This window comes from Pongo pygmaeus, chromosome 13 (genome assembly GCF_028885625.2).
Source record: "Pongo pygmaeus isolate AG05252 chromosome 13, NHGRI_mPonPyg2-v2.0_pri, whole genome shotgun sequence".
Lineage (NCBI taxonomy): Eukaryota > Metazoa > Chordata > Mammalia > Primates > Hominidae > Pongo > Pongo pygmaeus.
In genome coordinates, this window is record NC_072386.2 from 41,452,394 (window position 1) to 41,474,755 (window position 22,362).

The following is a 22,362-nucleotide window of genomic DNA, read 5'->3' on the forward strand; positions in this document are numbered from 1 at the left end:
AAAAAAAAAAAATTCAATAGAAAATATGGAGATTAAAGTCAAGTAAATATCCCAGAAAGCTAACCAACTAATTAACAACACTTAAGACACAGTAAGAAAAATGGTAAGAGGCCCAGACGATGAATTCAGGAGGGCCAACATCTGACCAACCAAAGAAATAATACAAGAATGAAAGCTCATGAGTGTATTTGTTCAATGTGTTCATTAGATTCCCAGCATAAGGTGTAGAAGAACCGTGCCCAGATAGATCCCTATACAACTTCCACACCAAGAATAAGGAGATCCTAATATCTTCCAGAGCAAAAAAAGACACCCCACGTTCATGGATGCTGTGGCCATGGGAGCAAAGTGGACAGGGGGAGCCACACATAAGACACCCTCCTTCAGTCTTAAAGAACCCTCCTTGGGCAGCACAGAGGAAAGTCCTGGTTAGCCGGAATTTAGTTATCTCCTATGTTCACCCTAACCTTCAGAAGAGAACTTCCTATTTGCAGATCAGTCCACAAGGGGATCTGATGCTATCAGATAAATGAAGTGATTGAGAAGGAAAGGACAATCTCTTCCCCTCTCATCACTAAAGGGACACTGGCCCACTGGGGACAAGACTCTGAGTCACCAGGATGTCCCAGTATCAGTGACAAAGTGCACAACCCTTGAGAAGATAAGGAACCGAGACAATCTTCTGACTGATGAGCAGGAGTGGAAAACCCTCAGAGAAAGGAAACAAACAAGTTTCATTCAAACTTTTCACATTCTATTGTCATTTCCTGTTTATCTGTTTCCTGATTAACTGTAAGCTTTGGGAAAGCAATGTCTATATCTTACTTTGCATTTTTATCCTGCCCTAAACCAGTCCTAGTGCAAAATAGGAACTCAGAAAATGCTGAATGACTGTATGGACAGATGGAGGAATGGATACATTTCCACTATTTTTAACACAGAAAAGGCGACAGTGGCTGTGGACCTGCCACTAAAAAGTATGCACATTCTGCTCCATTATTAAAGAAGCTGCATAATTGGGCTCTGTTGTCACTCCTAACAACAGAAAAGACCATTTTGCCTGTCATTCTTCAAAAAAATTGTGAATAATAAGTTTATATGGATTATTAAAACTTCATCTCTAAGAGAATTTCACTGCAAAAAGAAAAAGTAAAAAACAGCATTTTTCACACCATTACTATTTTTCAGATTGCATCTTTCATTCCAGCTTGCAGGACTGTCTTCCTGCATTGTGCCTAAATGATGGTAGCTTAAACAGGATAGAATAGGTGATTCTCTCAGGAACAAAGGAAGTCCAAGGGTAATCCATCCAGGGGCCCAGTGTCTGTCTTTCCAACCCAGCATTTTGGCATCCTCAAGGTCACCTCATAGCCACTACATAGTCCAGTATAGCAGCCAACATACACATGCCAGGAGACATCAGAAGGAAGAGAAAAGGGGCATGAGTTGTACCTTCTCCATGAGTCATTAAAGAGGCTTCTAGTAAGATCCATACAACCTCTTGCTTTACATACACTCCATTGGCCTCCCATTTGCAGATGCTGGAGAACAGTGTCTTTCAACTGAATAAATCAGGGTCATCTTACTAAATAAAAAGGGGAAGATGGATACTCAGGAGCGAATCAGGCTCTACCACATGACAGTCAGATGTGGGTATTCCTGGGGACCTCATCCTAATGCCCTCTTCTCATTGTATACTCTTTTAGGGCAAACTAACCCATGTCCATGGCTTTCAATGCCATGTTATACCACTGGTTATAAACTGGTCTTTTTTCAGCATTCCATGGTCCAGAGGTTTGGGGTTTTTTTTTCTTAATAAACTGTTGACCTTGGAATACCAAATAACACTATACTATTATCTTGCACTTGAACCTAGGTGTGCTCATCACCAAGGATAGAGCTGGGATTCAAGAAATAATGTTTCAATCAGAATATTGTCAGTAGTGAGGAAGCTGAAGAAGCGTGGAAAGGAAAAGAGCCGAGTGGGCCATTTCTTTAGGAGGAAGCTTCTGTGTTAGGGGTCTCTGGAAGCACTGAGTGGGAGTGAGAGGGCTGAGCTGCTCTGCTTCCAGCTTCCCCACTGATTCCAGAGAGACACATATGGCTGCCTCCACAGGCCCTTGCTGCCTGCTTGTTCATTCCTTAGGCGTTCCCTAGTGATGCATCTGCACGTATATCCCTGCAAAATCCTGGCTAGCCTGGAGTATCTTGCAAGCAATCTGGGTATTAAAAATATTCAGTCCAAGAAGTTTTTATTTTATTGAACATTATAGAATTATAATATAAAGTTTGGGTAATGAGAACCATTCACATAAAATCAACAAGAAGAAAGTGAGTCTATTCCGTGGAGCAGCTGAGCTAGGTACCATGGAGAGGCAAAACCTCCCCTCCACAAAGTACACACACACATTCAGACTTCAGAACATTCAATTTCTACTCTACTTAATTCAACAATTTCTTGTTTAAGTTTCTACTCTATGTTGGGTACTCTGTTGAGGCACTTGGGATGTAAGGATATAAATTACTCAGACTATGAAATGGTTCTATGTTTTCTGAATTTTAATAATGAAGAATTGAGAAGGATCAATTCTTGTTTTGGAATAAAAAGAACATTATTTATTTTTAACAGAGTTGCCAGCATTCAATTCGCCTGTAATGCATTTTTTAGATCTCAGAGATTATTACCGTTAGCTGTCTACTTTCAAGATTTATTTTTTTCCTCAAATTTATTTTTATAGCAGCTCAAATAAAATATGTTTTGTTAAAAATTAGTTCCATTTCCCTTCCAAATAATATTGGACTAAATAACTCAGAAGTTTATCTAGATTTTTAAAAAATGAATGCATGTCACTTACATTCACATCATTCTTGTTAAAGGCATTTGGGTGTTCTCAATTTTCTACCAATTTGACTATTGATGTATGTGGTTCTTTCTGCTTTGGTAGGACATAATTAGAACTACTAAGTGATGATTCTCATTCACTTACCAGAAAGAATCGTAAGGGAAATGATCAAAAAGCTTAAAGATAACGGGTCCAAGATAAGAACATATTTTCTTGTAGTTGAAATGAGAAATAAGACATAACTCTCCTTTTTTATTAGAAAAATAATTATTTAAGTAAGAATGTTTCTAATTAGAGAATTAACAATGAGCTAAGGAAAAACAACTGTGGTATACTAGGTTTAATAACAGGGTTCCTGGAGACTGTACCTCAATATTTGATGTCGACTTTGATATCAGGAATGCAGATGGAAGGGTGAGTATCTGTTATTTCAAAGTGGACAGAAGTTTCCTTTTTAGCTAGACGAAGACACTGACCCCTCCTAAGGTCAGACCACTCTAGTTTGAAAGGACATTTTTGTGAGCTTCTTAGCTCTACAAAGTAAAACCCATTCCATTTTCTGGAGCAGAGAGAGATAAAGAGGACCTAAACTGCTCTCCATAATAATACAGAAAGCATCCTTGCTATAAGCAGTTACATCTTTGCAAAATTATAATAATACAATTTTTATATTAATTATAAAATTATAATAATACAAATTGTATTACTGGGGAAGAAAAGGTTTTCTTCTCCATTAGGCAAAAGAAGTGTTGGGGGCCTGGACTGGCCAGGGGCCTGCTTATATGAACAAAAGGTCTGTCGACACTGGAATTCATGTGATGGCCAGAGGGCTAGGGTGGGAGATAGCCAGGTGATGTTTTACAGATGGGCATGGCGAGTGGAACCCAGGGCAGTGATAATTAATAGCCAACCATGTGTTATGGCCTCCTATAAGGCAATTCCATTCTGCTTACCTCATGCCTTCAATAAATGGGGTTAGATGTTACTGTACAGTCTTAGCTGTGCTCTGAGAATTAGAAGTGAGGCTTGTGGCCAGACCTGGGGCCCAGCAATGCAAGGAGAGGGGCAGCAGTCAGAAAGAATTACAAAATGGCAAGAACAGGGGGCCAGAAAGAGAGAGGGCTGCATTTAGGGCAAGCAACCACTAGGATAGATCCATGAGATGCCTAAGTGTTTCCAGGGGGCTCTTAGAAAGACTTGGGAAACACTTGGAAAAAAACATTTCTGGACGCATGAAAGGTGAGAACTCTGACTATATTAGATGAGATTAAAGGAAGGGATAACCTCTATAGTCAAGAATGTGGGGACATGTATGTCAGACTTAGATGAGATCCTAAGAAGAAACCTAGTATGGTGCCACAACAATTCAATGGGGGAAAGAAGAGTCTTTTTAACAAACAATGCAGGGATACCTGGATAACCACATGCAAAAGATTGAAATTGAACTCTTAGCTCACATCTTTTAAAAAAATTAACTCAAAATAGATGAAAGTCCTAAATGTAAGAGCTGAAACTGTAAAACTCTTGGAAGAAAACAGGGATAAATTTTTGAGTCCTCTGATTTGGCAATGGAGTATTAAATATGACACCAAAAGTATTAAATATGAACAAAAAATAGATAAACTAGATGTCATTAAAGTTGAAAACCTTTGTGCTTCAAAGGACACTATAAAGAAGTAAAAAGATAATCCACAGAATGGAAAAGGTATTTGCAAATCATATATATATGGGTCTTCTATCCAGAATATATAAAGAACTCTTACAGCTCAATAACACAAAGGCAAATAACCCAATTGAAAATGGGCAAAGAAAGTCAATCCTAAGCCAAAAGAACAAAGCCGGAGGCATCACGGTATCTGACTTCAAATTATGCTACAAGGCTACAGTAACCAAAACAGCATGGTACTGGTACCAAAACAGAGATATAGACCAATGGAACAGAACAGAGCCCTCAGAAATAATGCCGCATATCTACAACTATCTGATCTTTGACAAACCTGACAAAAACAAGCAATGGGGAAAGGATTCCCTATTTAATAAATGGTGCTGGGAAAACTGGCTAGCCATATGTAGAAAGCTGAAACTGGATCCCTTCCTTACACATTATACTAAAATTAATTCAAGATGGATTAAAGACTTACATATTAGACCTAAAACCATAAAAACCCTAGAAGAAAACCTAGGCAATACCATTCAGGACATAGGCATGGGGAAGGACTTCATGTCTAAAACACCAAAAGCAACGGCAACAAAAGCCAAAATTGACAAATGGGATCTAATTAAACTAAAGAGCTTCTGCACAGCAAAAGAAACCACCATCAGAGTGAACAGGCAACCTACAGAATGGGAGAAAATTTTTGCAACCTACTCATCTGACAAAGGGCTAATATCCAGAATCTACAATGAACTTCAACAAATTTACAAGAAAAAACAAACAACCCCATCAAAAAGTGGGCGAAGGATATGAACAGACACTTCTCAAAAGAAGACATTTATGCAGCCAAAAAACACATGAAAAAATGCTCATCATCACTGGCCATCAGAGAAATGCAAATCAAAACCACAATGAGATACCATCTCACACCAGTTAGAATGGCGATCATTAAAAAGTCAGGAAACAGCAGGTGCTGGAGAGGATGTGGAGAAATAGGAACACTTTTACACTGTTGGTGGGACTGTAAACTAGTTCAACCCTTGTGGAAGTCAGTGTGGCGATTCCTCAGGGATCTAGAACTACAAATTCCATTTGACCCAGCCATCCCATTACTGGGTATATACCCAAAGGATTATAAATCATGCTGCTATAAAGACACATGCACACGTATGTTTATTGCGGCACTATTCACAATAGCAAAGACTTGGAACCAAGCCAAATGTCCAACAATGATCGACTGGATTAAGAAAATGTGGCACATATACACCATGGAATACTATGCAGCCATAAAAAATGATGAGTTAATGTCCTTTATAGGGACACGCATGAAGCTTGAAACCATCATTCTCAGCAAACTATCGCAAGAACAAAAAACCAAACACCGCATGTTCTCACTCATAGGTGGGAATTGAACAATGAGAACACATGGACACAGGAAGGGGAACATCACACACTGGGCACTGTTGTGGGGTGGAGGGAGGGGGCAGGGATAGCATTAGGAGAGATACCTAATGCTAAATGATGAGTTAATGGGTGCAGCACACCAACATGGCACATGTATACATATGTAACTAACCTGCATGTTGTGCACATGTACCCTAAAACTCAAAGTATAATAATAATAAAAAAAAGAAAGAAAATGGGCAAAGAATCTGCATAGTCATTTCTTCAAAGATATACGAATAGCTAATAAACACATGAAAACATGCTCAACATCATTAATTATCAGGGAAATGCAAATCAAAACCAAAAGATACACTTCACACCCACTAGGATGAGTACAATAAAAAATTATTGTCAGATAATAACAAGTGTTAGGATGTGGGGAAACTGGAACCCTTATATATTGCTAGTGGGAATGTAAAATGGTGCAGTTACTTTTGAAAACAGTCTGGAATCTTCTTGGTTGGGCACAGTGGCTCACCCCTGTAATCTCAGAACTTTGGAGGGCCAAGGTGGGCAGATCACCTGAGGTCAGGAGTTCAAGACCAGCCGGGTCAAAATGGTGAAACCCCATCTCTACTAAAAATACAAAAAAATTAGCCAGGCATAGTGGTGCATGCCTGTAGTCCCAGCTACTCAGGAGGCTGAGGCAGGAGAATCACTTGAACCCAAGAGGCGAGACGAGACTCCATCTCAAAAAATAAAAATAAAAAAAGAAAACAATCTAGCACTTTCTCAATTGGTTAAACATAAAGTTACCATGTGACTTTCTTAGGTATATACAGTTATCCCTTGACATCCATGGGGGATTAGTTCCAGCCCACCCTCACCCCCAGCCCAGGATACCAAAATCTGTGGATGCTCAAGGCCCTTATAAAAAATGTAGTATTTGCATTTAACCTACTACACATATCCTCCTGTATACTTTAAATCATCTCTAGATTACTTATAATACCTAATTCAATGTAATGCTAAGTCAATATTTGCTATACTGTATTGCTTTTAAAATTTGTATTTTTATTGTTATATTGTTTATTTTAACTTTTCGAATATCTTCAATCTGTGAACCATGGTTGCATGAATCCACAGACGTAGAACCTGCAGATACAAAGGGTCAATTGTACTCAAAAGAAATGAAAACATATGTTCACACAAAAACTTGCACAGAATGTTTATAGTAGCACTATTCACAATGACCAAAAGGTGGGAGCAACCCAAATGTCCATCAACTGATGAATGGATGAACATAATGTGGCAATATCCATACAATGGAATATTATTTGGCCATAAAAAGGAAAGAAATAGCGATTCATGTTACAACATGGAAGAATCTTGAAAACATTATGCTATGTGAAAAAGTCACTCACAAAAGACCACATATTATGTGATTATATGAAATTTCTAGAATAGTTAAATCTGTACAGATAGAATGTAGATTAATGGTTGCCTAGGGCAGGTGGAGTGGGAGTGACTACTAATACAGGATTTCTTTTTTGGGTTGATAAGAAAGTTCTAAAATTGGCTTTGGTGAAAGTTGCACATATTTGTGAAAATACTATATCATTGAATTGTATACTTTAATGGGTGAATTATATGTTACATGATTAATACTTCAATAAAGCTGGTATATATGAGTAATACATATGTTATTTATATGGTATATATGTGATATATAATATATAATATATATAGTAACCTAGTTTACCTTCTACTTTAGATGCCATTGCACAACTCATCCTTCCAAGGCCAGACTCTTCCATAATGTTAAGGGCCTCCAGGGAAATGAGATCTACCACTTCCTGCAACTCTTAACTTCAAACAACCCTCAAGGGCAGACCGCTGTCCTTCAGGACTAGAAATATCAATTCTCTAGTACTTAGACCCTTTGCTAACTTTACTAAGAAATCTTAGTATTCTACATCAGAGGTCTCGAATTTAGACACCTGTGGGGATAAGCCAGTTAGTAGAAATGTGTGGCGGTGGCTCAGTAAGGGAGTGACGGGGCATTCGGTGAACTGCAGTTGCAAATGGACACCTAGAGTCATACAATGTGCGGGCCATGAAAATTCACCAAGGACATTCACAATTAAAACAAAAGAGAACCAAGCAGCACAAAAGCAATGCAAGGTCAAGGAAGGAAAGCAGATCGCTGGACAAGATTTCCCCACTGGGTCACCAGCTCATGATCTTTGTTCTAGAAGAGACAAGCAATAGCTGTAAGTTTGTTATTTTTCCTTTACCGGACTGAATTTTCCAGCCTTCTCAAGAGCACCTAAGTCAAAAAAATCATCTTTCTTTCTTTCAGTTATTTTTCACTTCTGGTGCTGGCTGTGCTCTGGCCTGACACACTAGTTAAAATCTCCATTTCATCCAGGAGAGCGTCCTATGTCTAAGCCTCTGCTTTGGGCCTTCACTATTGGCTTGTGTTATCCCAAATGTGAATGTGCAGTGTTGAAAGGCAAACTGGACAGATATGGTGGCTAGCCATTTCTGGTGCTCCCATCATATCTCGGATAGCCTGACTGCATCATCTACAAACTCCCACGTGTTCCTCTCTGATCCCAGCTGCAGCCCTCATTAGTGTTGAATTGATTTCTGGGGCTGCATCACCTGGTCAATGCCCATCCCCTGCAGTGAGAGGTAAAAGGCTGCAGTCCCTGTGGGGCGCTTGTGCTTACTGTAAACCAATCCAGACTCCCCGCCGTGTGTTTGCACACAGCCCTCACCTCTTCAGCTTCTGTCCACAGGACCCGGCTCCACAGCAAACATTTTAGCAAAGTGCATTTTGGGGGTTGAAATATGAGCACCAAAGGGATACTTTGCAGTTAAGGGAAAGTAGAACATCCCAATCCTCATACATATAATACCTCTTAATGGTCAAGGGTGAAAACTTGGATTTTATCTAAGCCTGTAACTCTATTTCTAAATTCACCTATTATGTTGAGATCAGCAGCGTTAGTTTCACTGTCAAATAATGACACAGAAAAAGCCCAACCAGAGTATTTACTTCTTATATCCAAGTATTTAAAAGCCTTTTTTTAATATTCAGAAAATGTGCCCCTCCATCCCTTACCCCTAACACCTTATCAGGTAGGTAAATGTTATCAGCTTGAAATCTAAGACATGCAGTTGAGCCCAGGAAGTCATCCTCCCAGTGGGCTCATCTTGACACTTTCCCATCTCCTTTTTGCTGTTTTTCTAACTTCCCCAATCAATTCAGTGCAAATTTCCATTTGCTGTGTGCCCAGGAAATATAAGGGAGCCATTGTGTTATGGAATAATTTGATTGTTGAAAGAGGAGCTCTGATCTTAGTCATAAAATCCTTAGCATTGTAGAACTGGAAGGGACCTTAGAAATCATCTAGTCCCATCACCTTCAATGTGGATATTATTCAAGAGACACCAAGACGATATATGACTTGCTCAAGGTCACACAGCAAAGTAATGACAGAGACAGGACTAGAACTCTGGATGTGGGAAGTTGGGATGTTTTCCTTTTGATTTTTCTTTTTTACAACCACTAACAGAGATGCAGAAATTGTGTAAGGGGTTATCAACATGGTGAGTAAGCAGTATGAACATTATAGAGTCGTCCATCTCTTAACAAGGATATGTTCTAAGAAACGCATTGTGAGGCGATGTCATCATTGTGCAAATGTTGAGTGTACAGACACAAACCTAGATGATATAGCTGTCTACATCTAGGCTATGTAGTGTAGCCTACAGCTTCTAGGCTACAAACCTATACAGCATGGTACTGTACTAAATACTATAGGCAATTGTAACACAGCAGTATTTCTGTATCTAAACATAGCAAAAGTACAGTACAAACATGGTATAAAAGATAAAAAACGGTACAACTACAGAGGGCACTTACCATGAGTGGAGCTTGCAGGGCTGGAGGGTGCTCTATCAGTAAGCCAGTGGTGAGTGAATGTGAAGGCCTGGGCCCTAGGACATTACTGTACATTACTGTAGACTTTATAAACACTGTACACTTAGCTACAATAAATTTATAAAAATACTTTTCTTTCTTCAATAATAAATTGACCTTAGTTTACTGTAACTTTTCTACTTTATAAACTTTTAATCTTTAAAAAAACGTTTTGACTCTTTCATAATAACAGCATAAAACACGAACACAATGTACAGTTGTACAAAACTATTTTCTTTCTCATATCCTTATTCTGTAAGTTTTTTTCTATTTTTAAATTTTTAATTTTTTTAAATTTCTGAACCTTTTTATTAAAAAACAAAGACACAAACACACACATTAGTCTAGGCCCACACAGGGTGAAGATCATCAGTATCACTGTCTTCCACTTTCATAGGAGGGTCTCCAGGAGCAATAACACACATCAAGCTGTCATCTCCTATGATAACAATGTCTTCTTCTGCAAGACCTCCTGAAGGACCTGTCTGAGGTTGTTTTACAATTAACTTTTTTTAAAAAAAAAAAGTAAAAGGAGTACATTCTAAAATAACAGCAAAAAAAAAAAAAATGATAGTAGGCTGGGCATGGTGGCTCATGCCTGTAATTCCAGCATTTTGGGATGCTGAGGTGGGAGGATAGCTTGAGTCAGAGTTCAAGACCAATCTAGGCAACATCATGAGACCCTATCTCTACAAAAAATCAGATGGGCAATGGTGGCTCCTGCCTGTAGTCCCAGCTACTTGGAGGCTGAGGTGGGAGGACTGTTTGAGCACAGTAGGTCAAGGCTGCAGTGAGCCATGATTGCACCCCCACACTTCAGCCTGGGTGACAGAGCGAGACACTGTCTCAAAAAAAAAAAAAAAAAAGATAATAAATCCGTAAACCAGTAACATAGTCATTTATTACCAAGTATTATGTAGTATACATAATTTTAGTACCAGACTTTTCTATTACTTGCAGCACAGGTTTGTTTACACCAGCATCACCACAAACATGCAAGTTGCATTGTACTACTGTATTATTACAGCTACAATGTCACTAGGCTACAGGAATTTTTCAGCTGTATTGTAATCTTATGGGACCACCATCGGGACCACCATCATATATGCAGTTCATGGTTGACTGAAATGTTGTTATGCAGTGCATGACTGGAACAGCAAAATACAAAGTCATCAGCAAATCTTTGAATCTAGGTTACCTAATAAAATGCCCCTTATCTCCCTACCCCTGCCCACACACACACCCTACCGTAAATACTTATATACATATATGAGAAAACTCTCTCTACACACACACACACACACACACACACATATATATATATGAGAAAACCCTCCTTACTTGGGCAAAGTATAGAGGAAATTAAACTGCACAGCCTGAGTTGAGGGTGCCATATTGTTTTCTTCAAGAGAGAGAGGCTCTGCATTTAATGAATGCAAGTCATTTAGTCACAGATAAATTTTTTCAGAAGGGCATGAATAATCCATCAGCCCTTTGAGAAACTGGGCAACATATCCTACAAGATCATGCCCTCCTGTCAATTGATTCCTATCTTGATTTTCTAGGCAACTGAATCCTGAAAAGGTGAGGCCCTTCTCTGAGTCACTAGAAAGTTCAGCATGTCATTATAAATCAATGCATTAGCTTTCCAATATATACATACAACCCTCTTGGCAAGTTTGGTTACTGTGAATCAGCCAACCATTTCTGAATGAGCCAATCATCATCTTCAGACTGTGCAAAACTAAGGACAAAACACTGGACTCTGATGATCCTCCCTTCCCACTCCATTCCATCCTCCTCCCCCATCAAAGGCTGTAACTCTGTGAGATCCAGTTGAAGACAGCGTTCTCATGTCATTGTGGCTAAAATTATACTAAGAATAAGTGGATTTTAGCAGGGAAAAGAAATAGGGGAAGATAACCTTTGTTGAGAGAGAGTAGTTGTCATACACTTCTGCACATTGTAGGTGAAGCAAAAAAAAAAAAAAAAAGTCTCTTCTTATTAACGAGAAGGTCAAATTTCCAGAGAGGTTTGGTAAGTCACAAGGAAATAGGGAGTCAAAAGATATCTACAGACATACCTGGCTGGGCAAGATATGGGACACTCACACTCAAATTCTGTCTCCCCATTCTCTGAGGATGAATATTTCACGTTTTTCCCTCTCCTCAATTCTCTACAATCACTCCCCACCTCAGTCTGCTGATGACCTCACTTCAACATATTAGAAAATGGAAAGTGTTAAAGATGATGAAAATTTTTTTCTACCTAGAAACTTTTAAAGTATTAAAGAGTTCTCACTCACACTTCCTTGCCACAGAGATCCAACTCATTTGGGCAATTCAAGAGACACATTGCCTCAAGGGGAGAGGTAACAAAAAACAGCAAGCAAAAAAAGTCAATCCCTTGTTTTTGAAACTTATTTTATACAGAATAATACGGAAGGAAAAGGCTTTGGGTTTGTAGTTTTACAAACTTTTTGAGCTTCACAAATTTTAGCTGGAAGACATATGGAAATGTGTGTGCATGTTTTGGATTTCACAATGAGGAGGACTGGAGGTTGGGGAGCAGGGCATGCAATGTGACTCTCACATGATGAAGAATTATCCTGCCCCCAAAGCCTACAGCATCCAGTTAAAAGATGCTTCTTTAAAGTCTTGCAGGTCTCAGGGCATTATGCTTTTGCCATAAATATTCTATTTTGTCAGAACAGTTGCAGCTCCTGGCTACCTTACCTCCAAATTACATAAAAATCTCATAGGATGGCTAGATGGAGAAGAGTCAGAAGGAAGAGAGCTTAGATACTAGTGTGCTCCTGAGAAAAGAGCCTGAGGTCTTGTTCCCAAGCTGAGTCATAGGAGCCTGGGGACGTGATTCATTTCCTCTCCCCCGTCTCCAGATAAGTTGTGGAATCTAAGAGCAGAGACCTATGTCTCAGCCCAGGACAGTGCCCAGGTGCTGGGTGGGAAGGCCCATAAAAGGAGAAGATAGTGTAGGAGCAGTAGACTGCATGAAGTCTCCAGATGGAGGGGCTGGAGGAGCCTCATAGAGGGAGTCTCTACAGCCCTGTCTTTGGAGGCAACAGCTGGATGCTTTCTGGTACAGTGGCAATAGTGCAGATGCTGCACCACTATTGGAAGACCTGGGGATGGCTTGGATGAAGACAAAGACTGCTTGGATGGATAGAGAGGTCCGAGATGCGGGTGCTTCAACCTTATTCTGATGGCACTATATCAGGCCCTGTCGGCAGGTTTTCTTTCACCTCTCTCCCTTCCTCCCTGTTTGCTTTCCTTCCTTCCTTCCTTCCTTCCTTCCTTCCTTCCTTCCTTCCTTGCTTCCTTCCTTCCTTCCTTCCTTCCTCCCTCCCTGCTTGCTCACCCTTCCTTCCTTCCTCCCTCCCTCCTTTTCCTTTCTTTTTCTTTCCTTCCTTCCTTCCTTTCCTCTTTCTTTCTTTTTCTTTCCTTCCTTCCTTCCTTCCTTTCCTTTCCTCTCTCTCTCTTTCTCTCTCTTTCTTTCTTCCTCTTTTCCATTTTTTCCAACAGGGTCTCTCTCCGTCACCCAGGCTGGAGTGCAGTGATGCAATCATAGCTCATGGCAGCCTCAAACTCCTGGACTCAAGCAATCCTCCCATCTCAGCATCCTGTGTAGTTGGGACTACAAGTGCATGCCACTATGCCCTAGTTAAAAAAAAAAAATTATGCTGCCCAGGCTGGTCTCTCTGAATGATAGAGGTTATATTTAGCACTCATGTTGAAATACAGTGTCAAAATAAAATTTAGATTGTTTTCAGAAAAAGTTGTCTCTTTCACATGTAGCTTTGGGGAACGAGAAATTCAAGTTGCTACAGTACAGAACCATCTTTCCTGTTCTGATGGAGGTAGAGTTTTGCTGAGGAGTAGGGGCAAGAACTGTCCCTCTCTTCAAATTTTCAAAGAGGGAAGGGAGTTCTCCTCCATTGCCTTTAAAGTTTCTGCGTTTAATGAATGCAAGTCATTTAGTCACAGATAATTTTTTTCAGAAGGGCATGAATAAACCTTCCAGGAAGGAACAATCCTGGGTAGCAGGGTGAACTACCACTTGCCAAGCCTGATCTAGTTACTACCGCTTCTGAAGGTCCAACCCATCAGCAACGGAAACTAACAGTGAAAGACCAATTGGCTATTTGATGACAAATCGACTATATTGATCCTCTGCTATCCTGGAAAGACTGATAGTTTAGTCTCAAAGGAATAGACAATCTTGGTATGGACTTGTCTTTCCTCCCCAAAGCTTCAGCCACACATCACTATCTGGGGGCTTATGAAATGCCTGATCCACAGACTTGGAACTACATAGCATCTGACTAGGAGATCCACTTCCCAGTGAAGGAGTGGTGGGATCCACTGATCATATCTCTTTTTGCACAACCCAGAAGAAGTCAGCCTAACAGAGTGACAGAATGACCTACTGAAGACTGAGCTGAGAGGAAATACTCTGCAAAGATGAGGCACCGTACTCCAGGATGCAGTATATACTGAATCAGGGAGCTCTGTATGGCACCATTTCACAAAAATAGAGAACACATGGGTCTGGGAACCAAGGGTGAAGCAGGGGTGGCTCCATTTGTCATCATTCTGATCTCCCTGGGGAACTTTGTGTGTCCCATTCCCACAGCTCAGGGCTCTGAAGTCTTAGAGGTATTGGTCTTCAAAGGGGGCACACTCTTACCAACAGATATGATAAGGATCCTACGGAAGTACAAGCTACAGCTACCACAGGAGCACTTTGAATTCCTTGTGTCCGGTCTCCAGCAGGCAAGAAGAGTCACCATCTTGGCAGGGGTAATTGATGCTGATCATCAGAGGGAGGTAGAGATTCTGTTCCACTGTGGGGTAAATATGCAAGGGAAGGATATGTGTTAAACCTGGGTGATCCACTTGGGCACACCCTGGTACTTCCTGGCCCAGCTCTGACAGTGAATAAACAAGGGCCTGAGAAGGGTATGTCATCAGGGACTCAAATCCCTCAGAAATGAGGATTGGGGTACTGCCACCAGGTAATTCCCAGAGACCTGCAGAGGTGACAGCTGAGGGCAAGGAATTTTAAATGGATAGTGGAGAAGAGTGACTATCATTTATAGCACTTAGATCAAACGCAGCAACAGGGGCTGTAGTTTGTCTCCCTAAACTCCCTCTGGTAAATTTCCCCTGAGAAAGAAAGGCCCAGTGGAATCCTGGAAGGGCTATTCCCCGAACCTATATAGAGAAGTGGATCTGGACTCTGGCAGCCAAGCAGGTGGACCACTCTGACCTCCCTTCAAGAAAAAACTTATTTTTTAGCTGCAAAAAGTGCCGTTAACTCACAGCCTATAGCTGCAGCAACTTTGGGATCTACACAGTGTAGGAGCTGGGGCCATGCTCCTCTGGGCAGTCCCCAGCCAACTGCTGAGCATGGTAGGGGTACGAGAGTCTGGCCATTTCTGCCCCAAACAAGACTTCTCTAAGAGGCAGTCTTTGCTCTAGAGCTCCATGTTGGTTTGGCTTTACCTTATGTGCACTGTGGTTTGAGTCTCTCTCTCTGTCCACTCCTTCTTGGAATGGACAGGAAGGAAGACTTTTGTAGATGTCAGATCAGCACATGATCTGAAGGCTTTTGCTCCCCAATCCTTCTTTCTTCCCCTTTATATTTCACAGGCACTCCTCTTCAATAAACATGTTTTAATCACTCCTAACTCTGTTTTAGTGTCTTTCCCAAATGACCCAAACTGACACAACTCATAAAACAGTATGAGGTCCAGGACATAATGACCAATCCACACACTCTCTACCAATACAGGACAAAGCCCTGTTGATTATTGTTTCTCAATGCATGATTGAGAATGCATGATCTGTTTTTATGTGCCATATTCATTACCTGGTTTGAGCCTTTACCTCAATTTCTCTTCATATTCATTTATGTAATATTTTAAATAATTATAAAAATAATACACTGTAGAATACAAACAATACAGAACTAAAATTATCCTTTTATACTTCAGTACTAATTCTCAGAGCTAATAATAATACTTGTATATCCTTCCAGGTTGACTTACATGTCCATAGATAAATGAGATTATAGTAAATATTGTTATACAACCTGCTGGGTATTTTTAACTTAAAACTATTTTAGTTGAGCATTCCTAATACAAAATTCAAAAATTTAAATACTCCAAAATCCAAAACATTTTGAGTGCCGACATGATGCCACAAGTCGAAAATTCCACACCCGACCTCATGTGATGGGTTTCAGTCAAAACACAGGTGCACAATACACAGTTTAACCCAATGTCCGCCCCTCCGCAAAAAAAAAAAGAGCCTCCTAGCCCCATTCAGCTGCCATATATATTTTCTGCGCATGCCCAGATTCCCCCATGCAAGCCTGCCCATAAAAAGTAATAAAATGGCAGCTGTGCCGGCCAGGCGCACTAACAGCAGGTTCCCCACGATGTCCCACATGGGGCCAAGACCTATGTGCATTAATCCCTGTGTTTTCCTGCTTATTCTCTGCTCTGTGGTGTAAATAAACTGTTTAAAATGTCAAAAAGGCCTGCAGATACCCCGAAGAGTAACAGTGAAAAGAAAAAGAGAAAAGTAATAAGAAAAAGAGGAATCATTTATGTTTACCTATAGCACAGAAAGTCAAGTTGTTGGAGAAACTGGACAGCAGTGTAAGTGTGAAACATCTTACAGAAGGGCACGGTGTTGGAATGACCACTGTATAGGACCTGAAGAAACAGAAGAATAAACTACTGAGGTTTTTTTTCTTCTTTTATTATTATTATACTTTAAGTTTCAGGGTACATGTGCACAATGTGCAGGTTTGTTACATATGTATACATGTGCCATGTTGGTGTACTGTACCCATTAACTCGTCATCTAGCATTAAGTATACCTCCAAATGCTATCCCTCCCCCCTCTCCCACCCCACAACAGTCCCCGGAGTGTGATGTTCCCCTTCCTGTGTCCATGTGTTCTCGTTGTTCAATTCCCACCTATGAGTGAGAACATGCGGTGTTTGGTTTTTCGTCCTTGCGATAGTTTGCTGAGAATGATAATTTCCAGTTTCATACATGTCCCTACAAAGGACATGAACTCATCATTTTTTATGGCTCCATAGTATTCCATGGTGTATATGTGCCACATTTTCTTAATCCAGTCTATCGTTGTTGGACATTTGGGTTGGTTCCAAGTCTTAGCTATTGTGAATAGTGCCGCAATAAACATACGTGTGCATGTGTCTTTATAGCAGCATGATTTATAATCCTTTGGGTATATACCCAGTAATGGGATGGCTGGGTCAAATGGTATTTCTAGTTCTAGATCCCTGAGGAATCGCCACACTGACTTCCACAATGGTTGAACTAGTTTACAGTCCCACCAACAGTGTAAAAGTGTTCCTATTTCTCCACATCCTCTCCAGCACCTGTTGTTTCCTGACTTTTTAATGATCGCCATTCTAACTGGTGTGAGATGGTATCTCATTGTGGTTTTGATTTGCATTTCTCTGATGGCCAGTGATGATGAGCATTTTTTCATGTGTTTTTTGGCTGCATAAATGTCTTCTTTTGAGAAGTGTCTGTTCATATTCTTCGCCCACTTTTTGATGGGGTTGTTTGTTTTTTTCTTGTAAATTTGTTTGAGTTCATTGTAGACTCTGGATATTAGCCCTTTGTCAGATGAGTAGGTTGCGAAAATTTTCTCCCATTTTATAGGTTGCCTGTTCACTCTGATGGTAGTTTCTTTTGCTGTGCAGAAGCTCTTTAGTTTAATTAGATCCCATTTGTCAATTTTGGCTTTTGTTGCTGTTGCTTTTGGTGTTTTAGACATGAAGTCCTTGCCCATGCCTATGTCCTGAATGGTATTGCCTAGGTTTTCTTCTAGGGTTTTTATGGTTTTAGGTCTAACATTTAAGTCTTTAATCCATCTGGAATTAATTTTGTATGAGGTGTAAGGAAGGGATCCAGTTTCAGCTTTCTACATATGGCTAGCCAGTTTTCCCAGCACCATTTATTAAATAGGGAATCCTTTCCCCATTGCTTGTTTTTGTCAGGTTTGTCAAAGATCAGATAGTTGTAGATATGTGGCATTATTTCTGAGGACTCTGTTCTGTTCCATTGATCTATATCTCTGTTTTGGTACCAGTACCATGCTGTTTTGGTTACTGTAGCCTTGTAGTATAGTTTGAAGTCAGGTAGCGTGATGCCTCCAGCTTTGTTCTTTTGGCTTAGGATTGACTTGGCGATGCAGGCTCTTTTTTGGTTCCATATGAACTTTAAAGTAGTTTTTTCCAATTCTGTGAAGAAAGTCATTGGTAGCTTGATGGGGATGGCATTGAATCTATAAATTACCTTGGGCAGTATGGCCATTTTCATGATATTGACTCTTCCAACCTATGAGCATGGAATATTCTTCCATTTGTTTGTATCCTCTTTTATTTCATTGAGCAGTGGTTTGTATGTCTCCTTGAAGAGGTCCTTTACGTCCCTTGTAAGTTGGATTCCTAGGTATTTTATTGTCTTTGAAGCAATTGTGAATGGGAGTTCACTCATTATTTGGCTCTCTGTTTGTCTTATTGGTGTATAAGAATGCTTGTGATTTTTGTACATTGATTTCATATCCTGAGACTTTGCTGAAGTTGCTTATCAGCTTAAGGAGATTTTGGGCTGAGACAATGGGGTTTTCTAGATATACAATCATGTCATCTGCAAACAGGTATAATTTGACTTCCTCTTTTCCTAATTGAATACCCTTTATTTCCTTCTCCTGCCTGACTGCCCTGGCCAGAACTTCCAACACTATGTTGAATAGAAGTGGTGAGAGAGGGCATCCCTGTCTTGTGCCAGTTTTCAAAGGGAATGCTTCCAGTTTTTGCCCATTCAGTATGATATTGGCTGTGGGTCTGTCATGGATAGCTCTTATTATTTTGAGATACATCCCATCAATACCTAATTTATTGAGAGTTTTTAGCATGAAGGGTTGTTGAATTTTGTCAAAGGCCTTTTCTGCATCTTAAGAGATAATCATGCGGTTTTTGTCTTTGGGTCTGTTTATTTGCTGGATTACATTTATTGATTTTCGTATGTTGAACCAGCCTTGCATCCCAGGGATGAAGCCCACTTGATCATGGTGGAACACTTTTTGATGTGCTGCTGGATTTGGTTTGCCAGTATTTTATTGAGGATTTTTGCATCCATGTTCATCAAGGATATTGGTCTAAAATTCTCGTTTTTGGTTGTGTCTCTGCCAGGCTTTGGTATCAGGATGATGCTGGTCTCATAAAATGAGTTAGGGAGGATTCCCTCTTTTTCTATTGATTGGAATAGTTTCAGAAGGAATGGTACCAGTTCCTCCTTGTACCTCTGCTAGAATTCGGCTGTGAATCCATCTGGACCTGGACTCTTTTTGGTTGGTAAGCTATTGACTATTGCCTCAGTTTCAGAGCCTGTTATTGGTCTATTCAGAGATTCAACTTCTTCCTGGTTTAGTCTTGGGAGGGTGTATGTGTTGAGGAATTTATCCATTTCTTCTAGATTTTCTAGCTTATTTGCGTAGAGGTGTTTGTAGTATTCACTGATGGTAGTTTGTATTTCTGTGGGATCGGTGGTGATAGCTCCTTTATCATTTTTTATTGTGTCTATTTGATTCTTCTCTCTTTTCTTCTTTATTAGTCTTGCTAGCAGTCTATCAATTTTGTTGATCTTTTCAAAAAACCAGCTCCTGGATTCATCCATTTTTTGAAGGGTTTTTTGTGTCTCTATTTCCTTCAGTTCTGCTCTGATTTTAGTTATTTCTTGCCTTCTGCTAGCTTTTGAATGTGTTTGCTCTTGCTTCTCTAGTTCTTTTCATTGTGATGTTAGGGTGTCAATTTTAGATCTTTCCTGCTTTCTCTTGTGGGCATTTAGTGCTATAAATTTCCCTCTACACACTGCTTTGAAAGTGTCCCAGAGATTCTGGTATGTTGTGTCTTTGTTCTCGTTGGTTTCAAAGAACATCTTTATTTCTGCCTTCATTTCATTATATACCCAGTAGTTATTCAGGAGCAGGTTGTTCAGTTTCCATGTAGTTGAGCGGTTTTGAGTGAGATTCTTAATCCTGAGTTCCAGTTTGATTGCACTGTGGTCTGAGAGACAGTTTGTTATAATTTCTGTTCTTTTACATTTGCTGAGGAGTGCTTTACTTCCAACTCTGTGGTCAGTTTTGGAATAAGTGTGATGTGGTGCTGAGAAGAATGTATATTCTGTTGATTTGGGGTGGAGAGTTCTGTAGATGTCTATTAGGTCTGCTTGGTGCAGAGCTCAGTTCAATTCCCGGATATCCTTTTTAACTTTCTGTCTCGTTGACCTGTCTAATGTTGACAGTGGGGTGTTAAAGTCTCCCATTATTATTGTGTGGGAGTCTAAGTCTCTTTGTAGGTCTCTAAGGACTTGCTTTATGAATCTGGGTGCTCCTGTATTGGGTGCATATATATTTAGGATAGTTAGCTCTTCTTGTTGAATTGATCCCTTTACCATTGAGTAATGTCTTTCATTGTCTCTTTTGATCTTTGTTGGTTTAAAGTCTGTTTTATCAGAGACTAGGATTGCAACCCCTGCCTTTTTTTGTTTTCCATTTGCTTGGTAGATCTTCCTGCATCCCTTTATTTTGAGCCTATGTGTGTCTCTTCATGTGAGATGGGTTCCTGAATACAGCACACTGATGGGTCTTGACTCTTTATCCAGTTTGCCAGTCTGTGTCTTCTAATTGGAGGATTTAGCCCATTTATATTTAAGGTTAGTATTGTTATGTGTGAATTTGATCCTGTCATTATGATGTTAGCTGGTCATTTTGCTCGTTAGTTGTTGCAGTTTCTTCCCAGCATCGATGGTCTTTACAATTTGTCATGTTTTTGCAGTGGCTGGTACCGGTTGTTCCTTTCCATGTTTAGTGCTTCCTTCAGGAGCTCTTGTAGGGCAGACTTGATGGTGACAAAGTCTCTCAGCATTTGCTTGTCTGTAAAGGATTTTATTTCTCCTTCACTTATGAAGCTTAGTTTGGCTGGATATGAAATTCTGGGTTGAAAATTCTTTTCTTTAAGAATGTTGAATATTGGCCCCCACTCTCTTCTGGCTTGTAGAGTTTCTGCCGAGAGATCTGCTGTTAGTCTGATGGGCTTCCCTTTGTGGGTAACCCGACCTTTCTCTCTGGCTGCCCTTAACATTTTTTCCTTCATTTCTACTTTGGTGAATCTGACAATTATGTGTCTTAGAGTTGCTCTTCTTGAGGAGTATCTTTGTGGTGTTCTCTGTATTTCCTGAATTTGAAGGTTGGCCTGCCTTGCTAGGTTGGGGAAGTTCTCCTGGATAATATCCTGCAGAGCGTTTTCCAACTTGGTTCCATTCTCCCCATCACTTTCAGGTACACCAATCAGACATAGATTTGGTCTTTTCACATAGTCCCATATTTATTGGAGGCATTGCTCATTTCTTTTTACTCTTTTTTCTCTAAACTTCCCTTCTCGCTTCATTTCATTCATTTGATCTTCAATCACTGATACCCTTTCTTCCAGTTGATCAAATCAGCTACTGAAGCTTGTGCATTTGTCACCTACTTCTCGTGCCAGGGTTTTCATCTCCATCAGGTCATTTAAGGACTTCTCTACACTGGTTATTCTAGTTAGCCATTTGTCTAATCTTTTTTTCAAGGTTTTTAGCTTCTTTGAGATGGGTTCGAACTTCCTCCTTTAGCTCAGAGAAGTTGGATCGTCTGAAGCCTTCTTCTCTCAACTCATCAAAGTCATTCTCCGTCCAGCTTTGTTCTGTTGCTGGCAAGGAACTGCATTCCTTTGGAGGGGGAGTGGCGCTTTGATTTTTAGAATTTTCAGCTTTTCTGCTCTGTTTTTTCCCCATCTCTGTGGGTTTATCTACCTTTGGTCTTTGAAGATGGTGACGTACAGATGGGGTTTTGGTGTGGATGTCCTTTCTGTTTGTTAGTTTTCCTTCTAACAGTCAGGACCCTCAGCTGCAGGTCTGTTGGAGTTTGCTGGAGGTTCACTCCAGATCCTGTTTGCCTGGGTATCAGCAGCAGAGGCTGCAGAACACTGAGTATTGCTGACAGTAAATGTTGCTGCCTGGTCGTTCCTCTGGAAGCTTTGTCTCAGAGCAGTACCTGGCTGTGTGGTGTGTCAGTCTGCCCCTCCTGGGGGATGCCTCCCAGTTAGGCTACTTGGGGGTCAGGGACTCACTTGAGGAGGCAGTCTGTCCATTCTCAGATCTCAAACTCCGTGCTGGGAGAACCACTACTCTCTTCAAAACTGTCAGACAGGGACATTTAAGTCTGCAGAGGTTTCTGCTGCCTTTTGTTCATCTATGCCCTACCCCCAGAGGTGGAGTCTACAGGGGCAGGCAGGCCTCCTTGAGCCGTGGTGGGCTCCACCCAGTTGGAGCTTCCCGGCCTCTTCGTTTAGGAACTCAAGCTTCAGCAATGGCGGGTGTC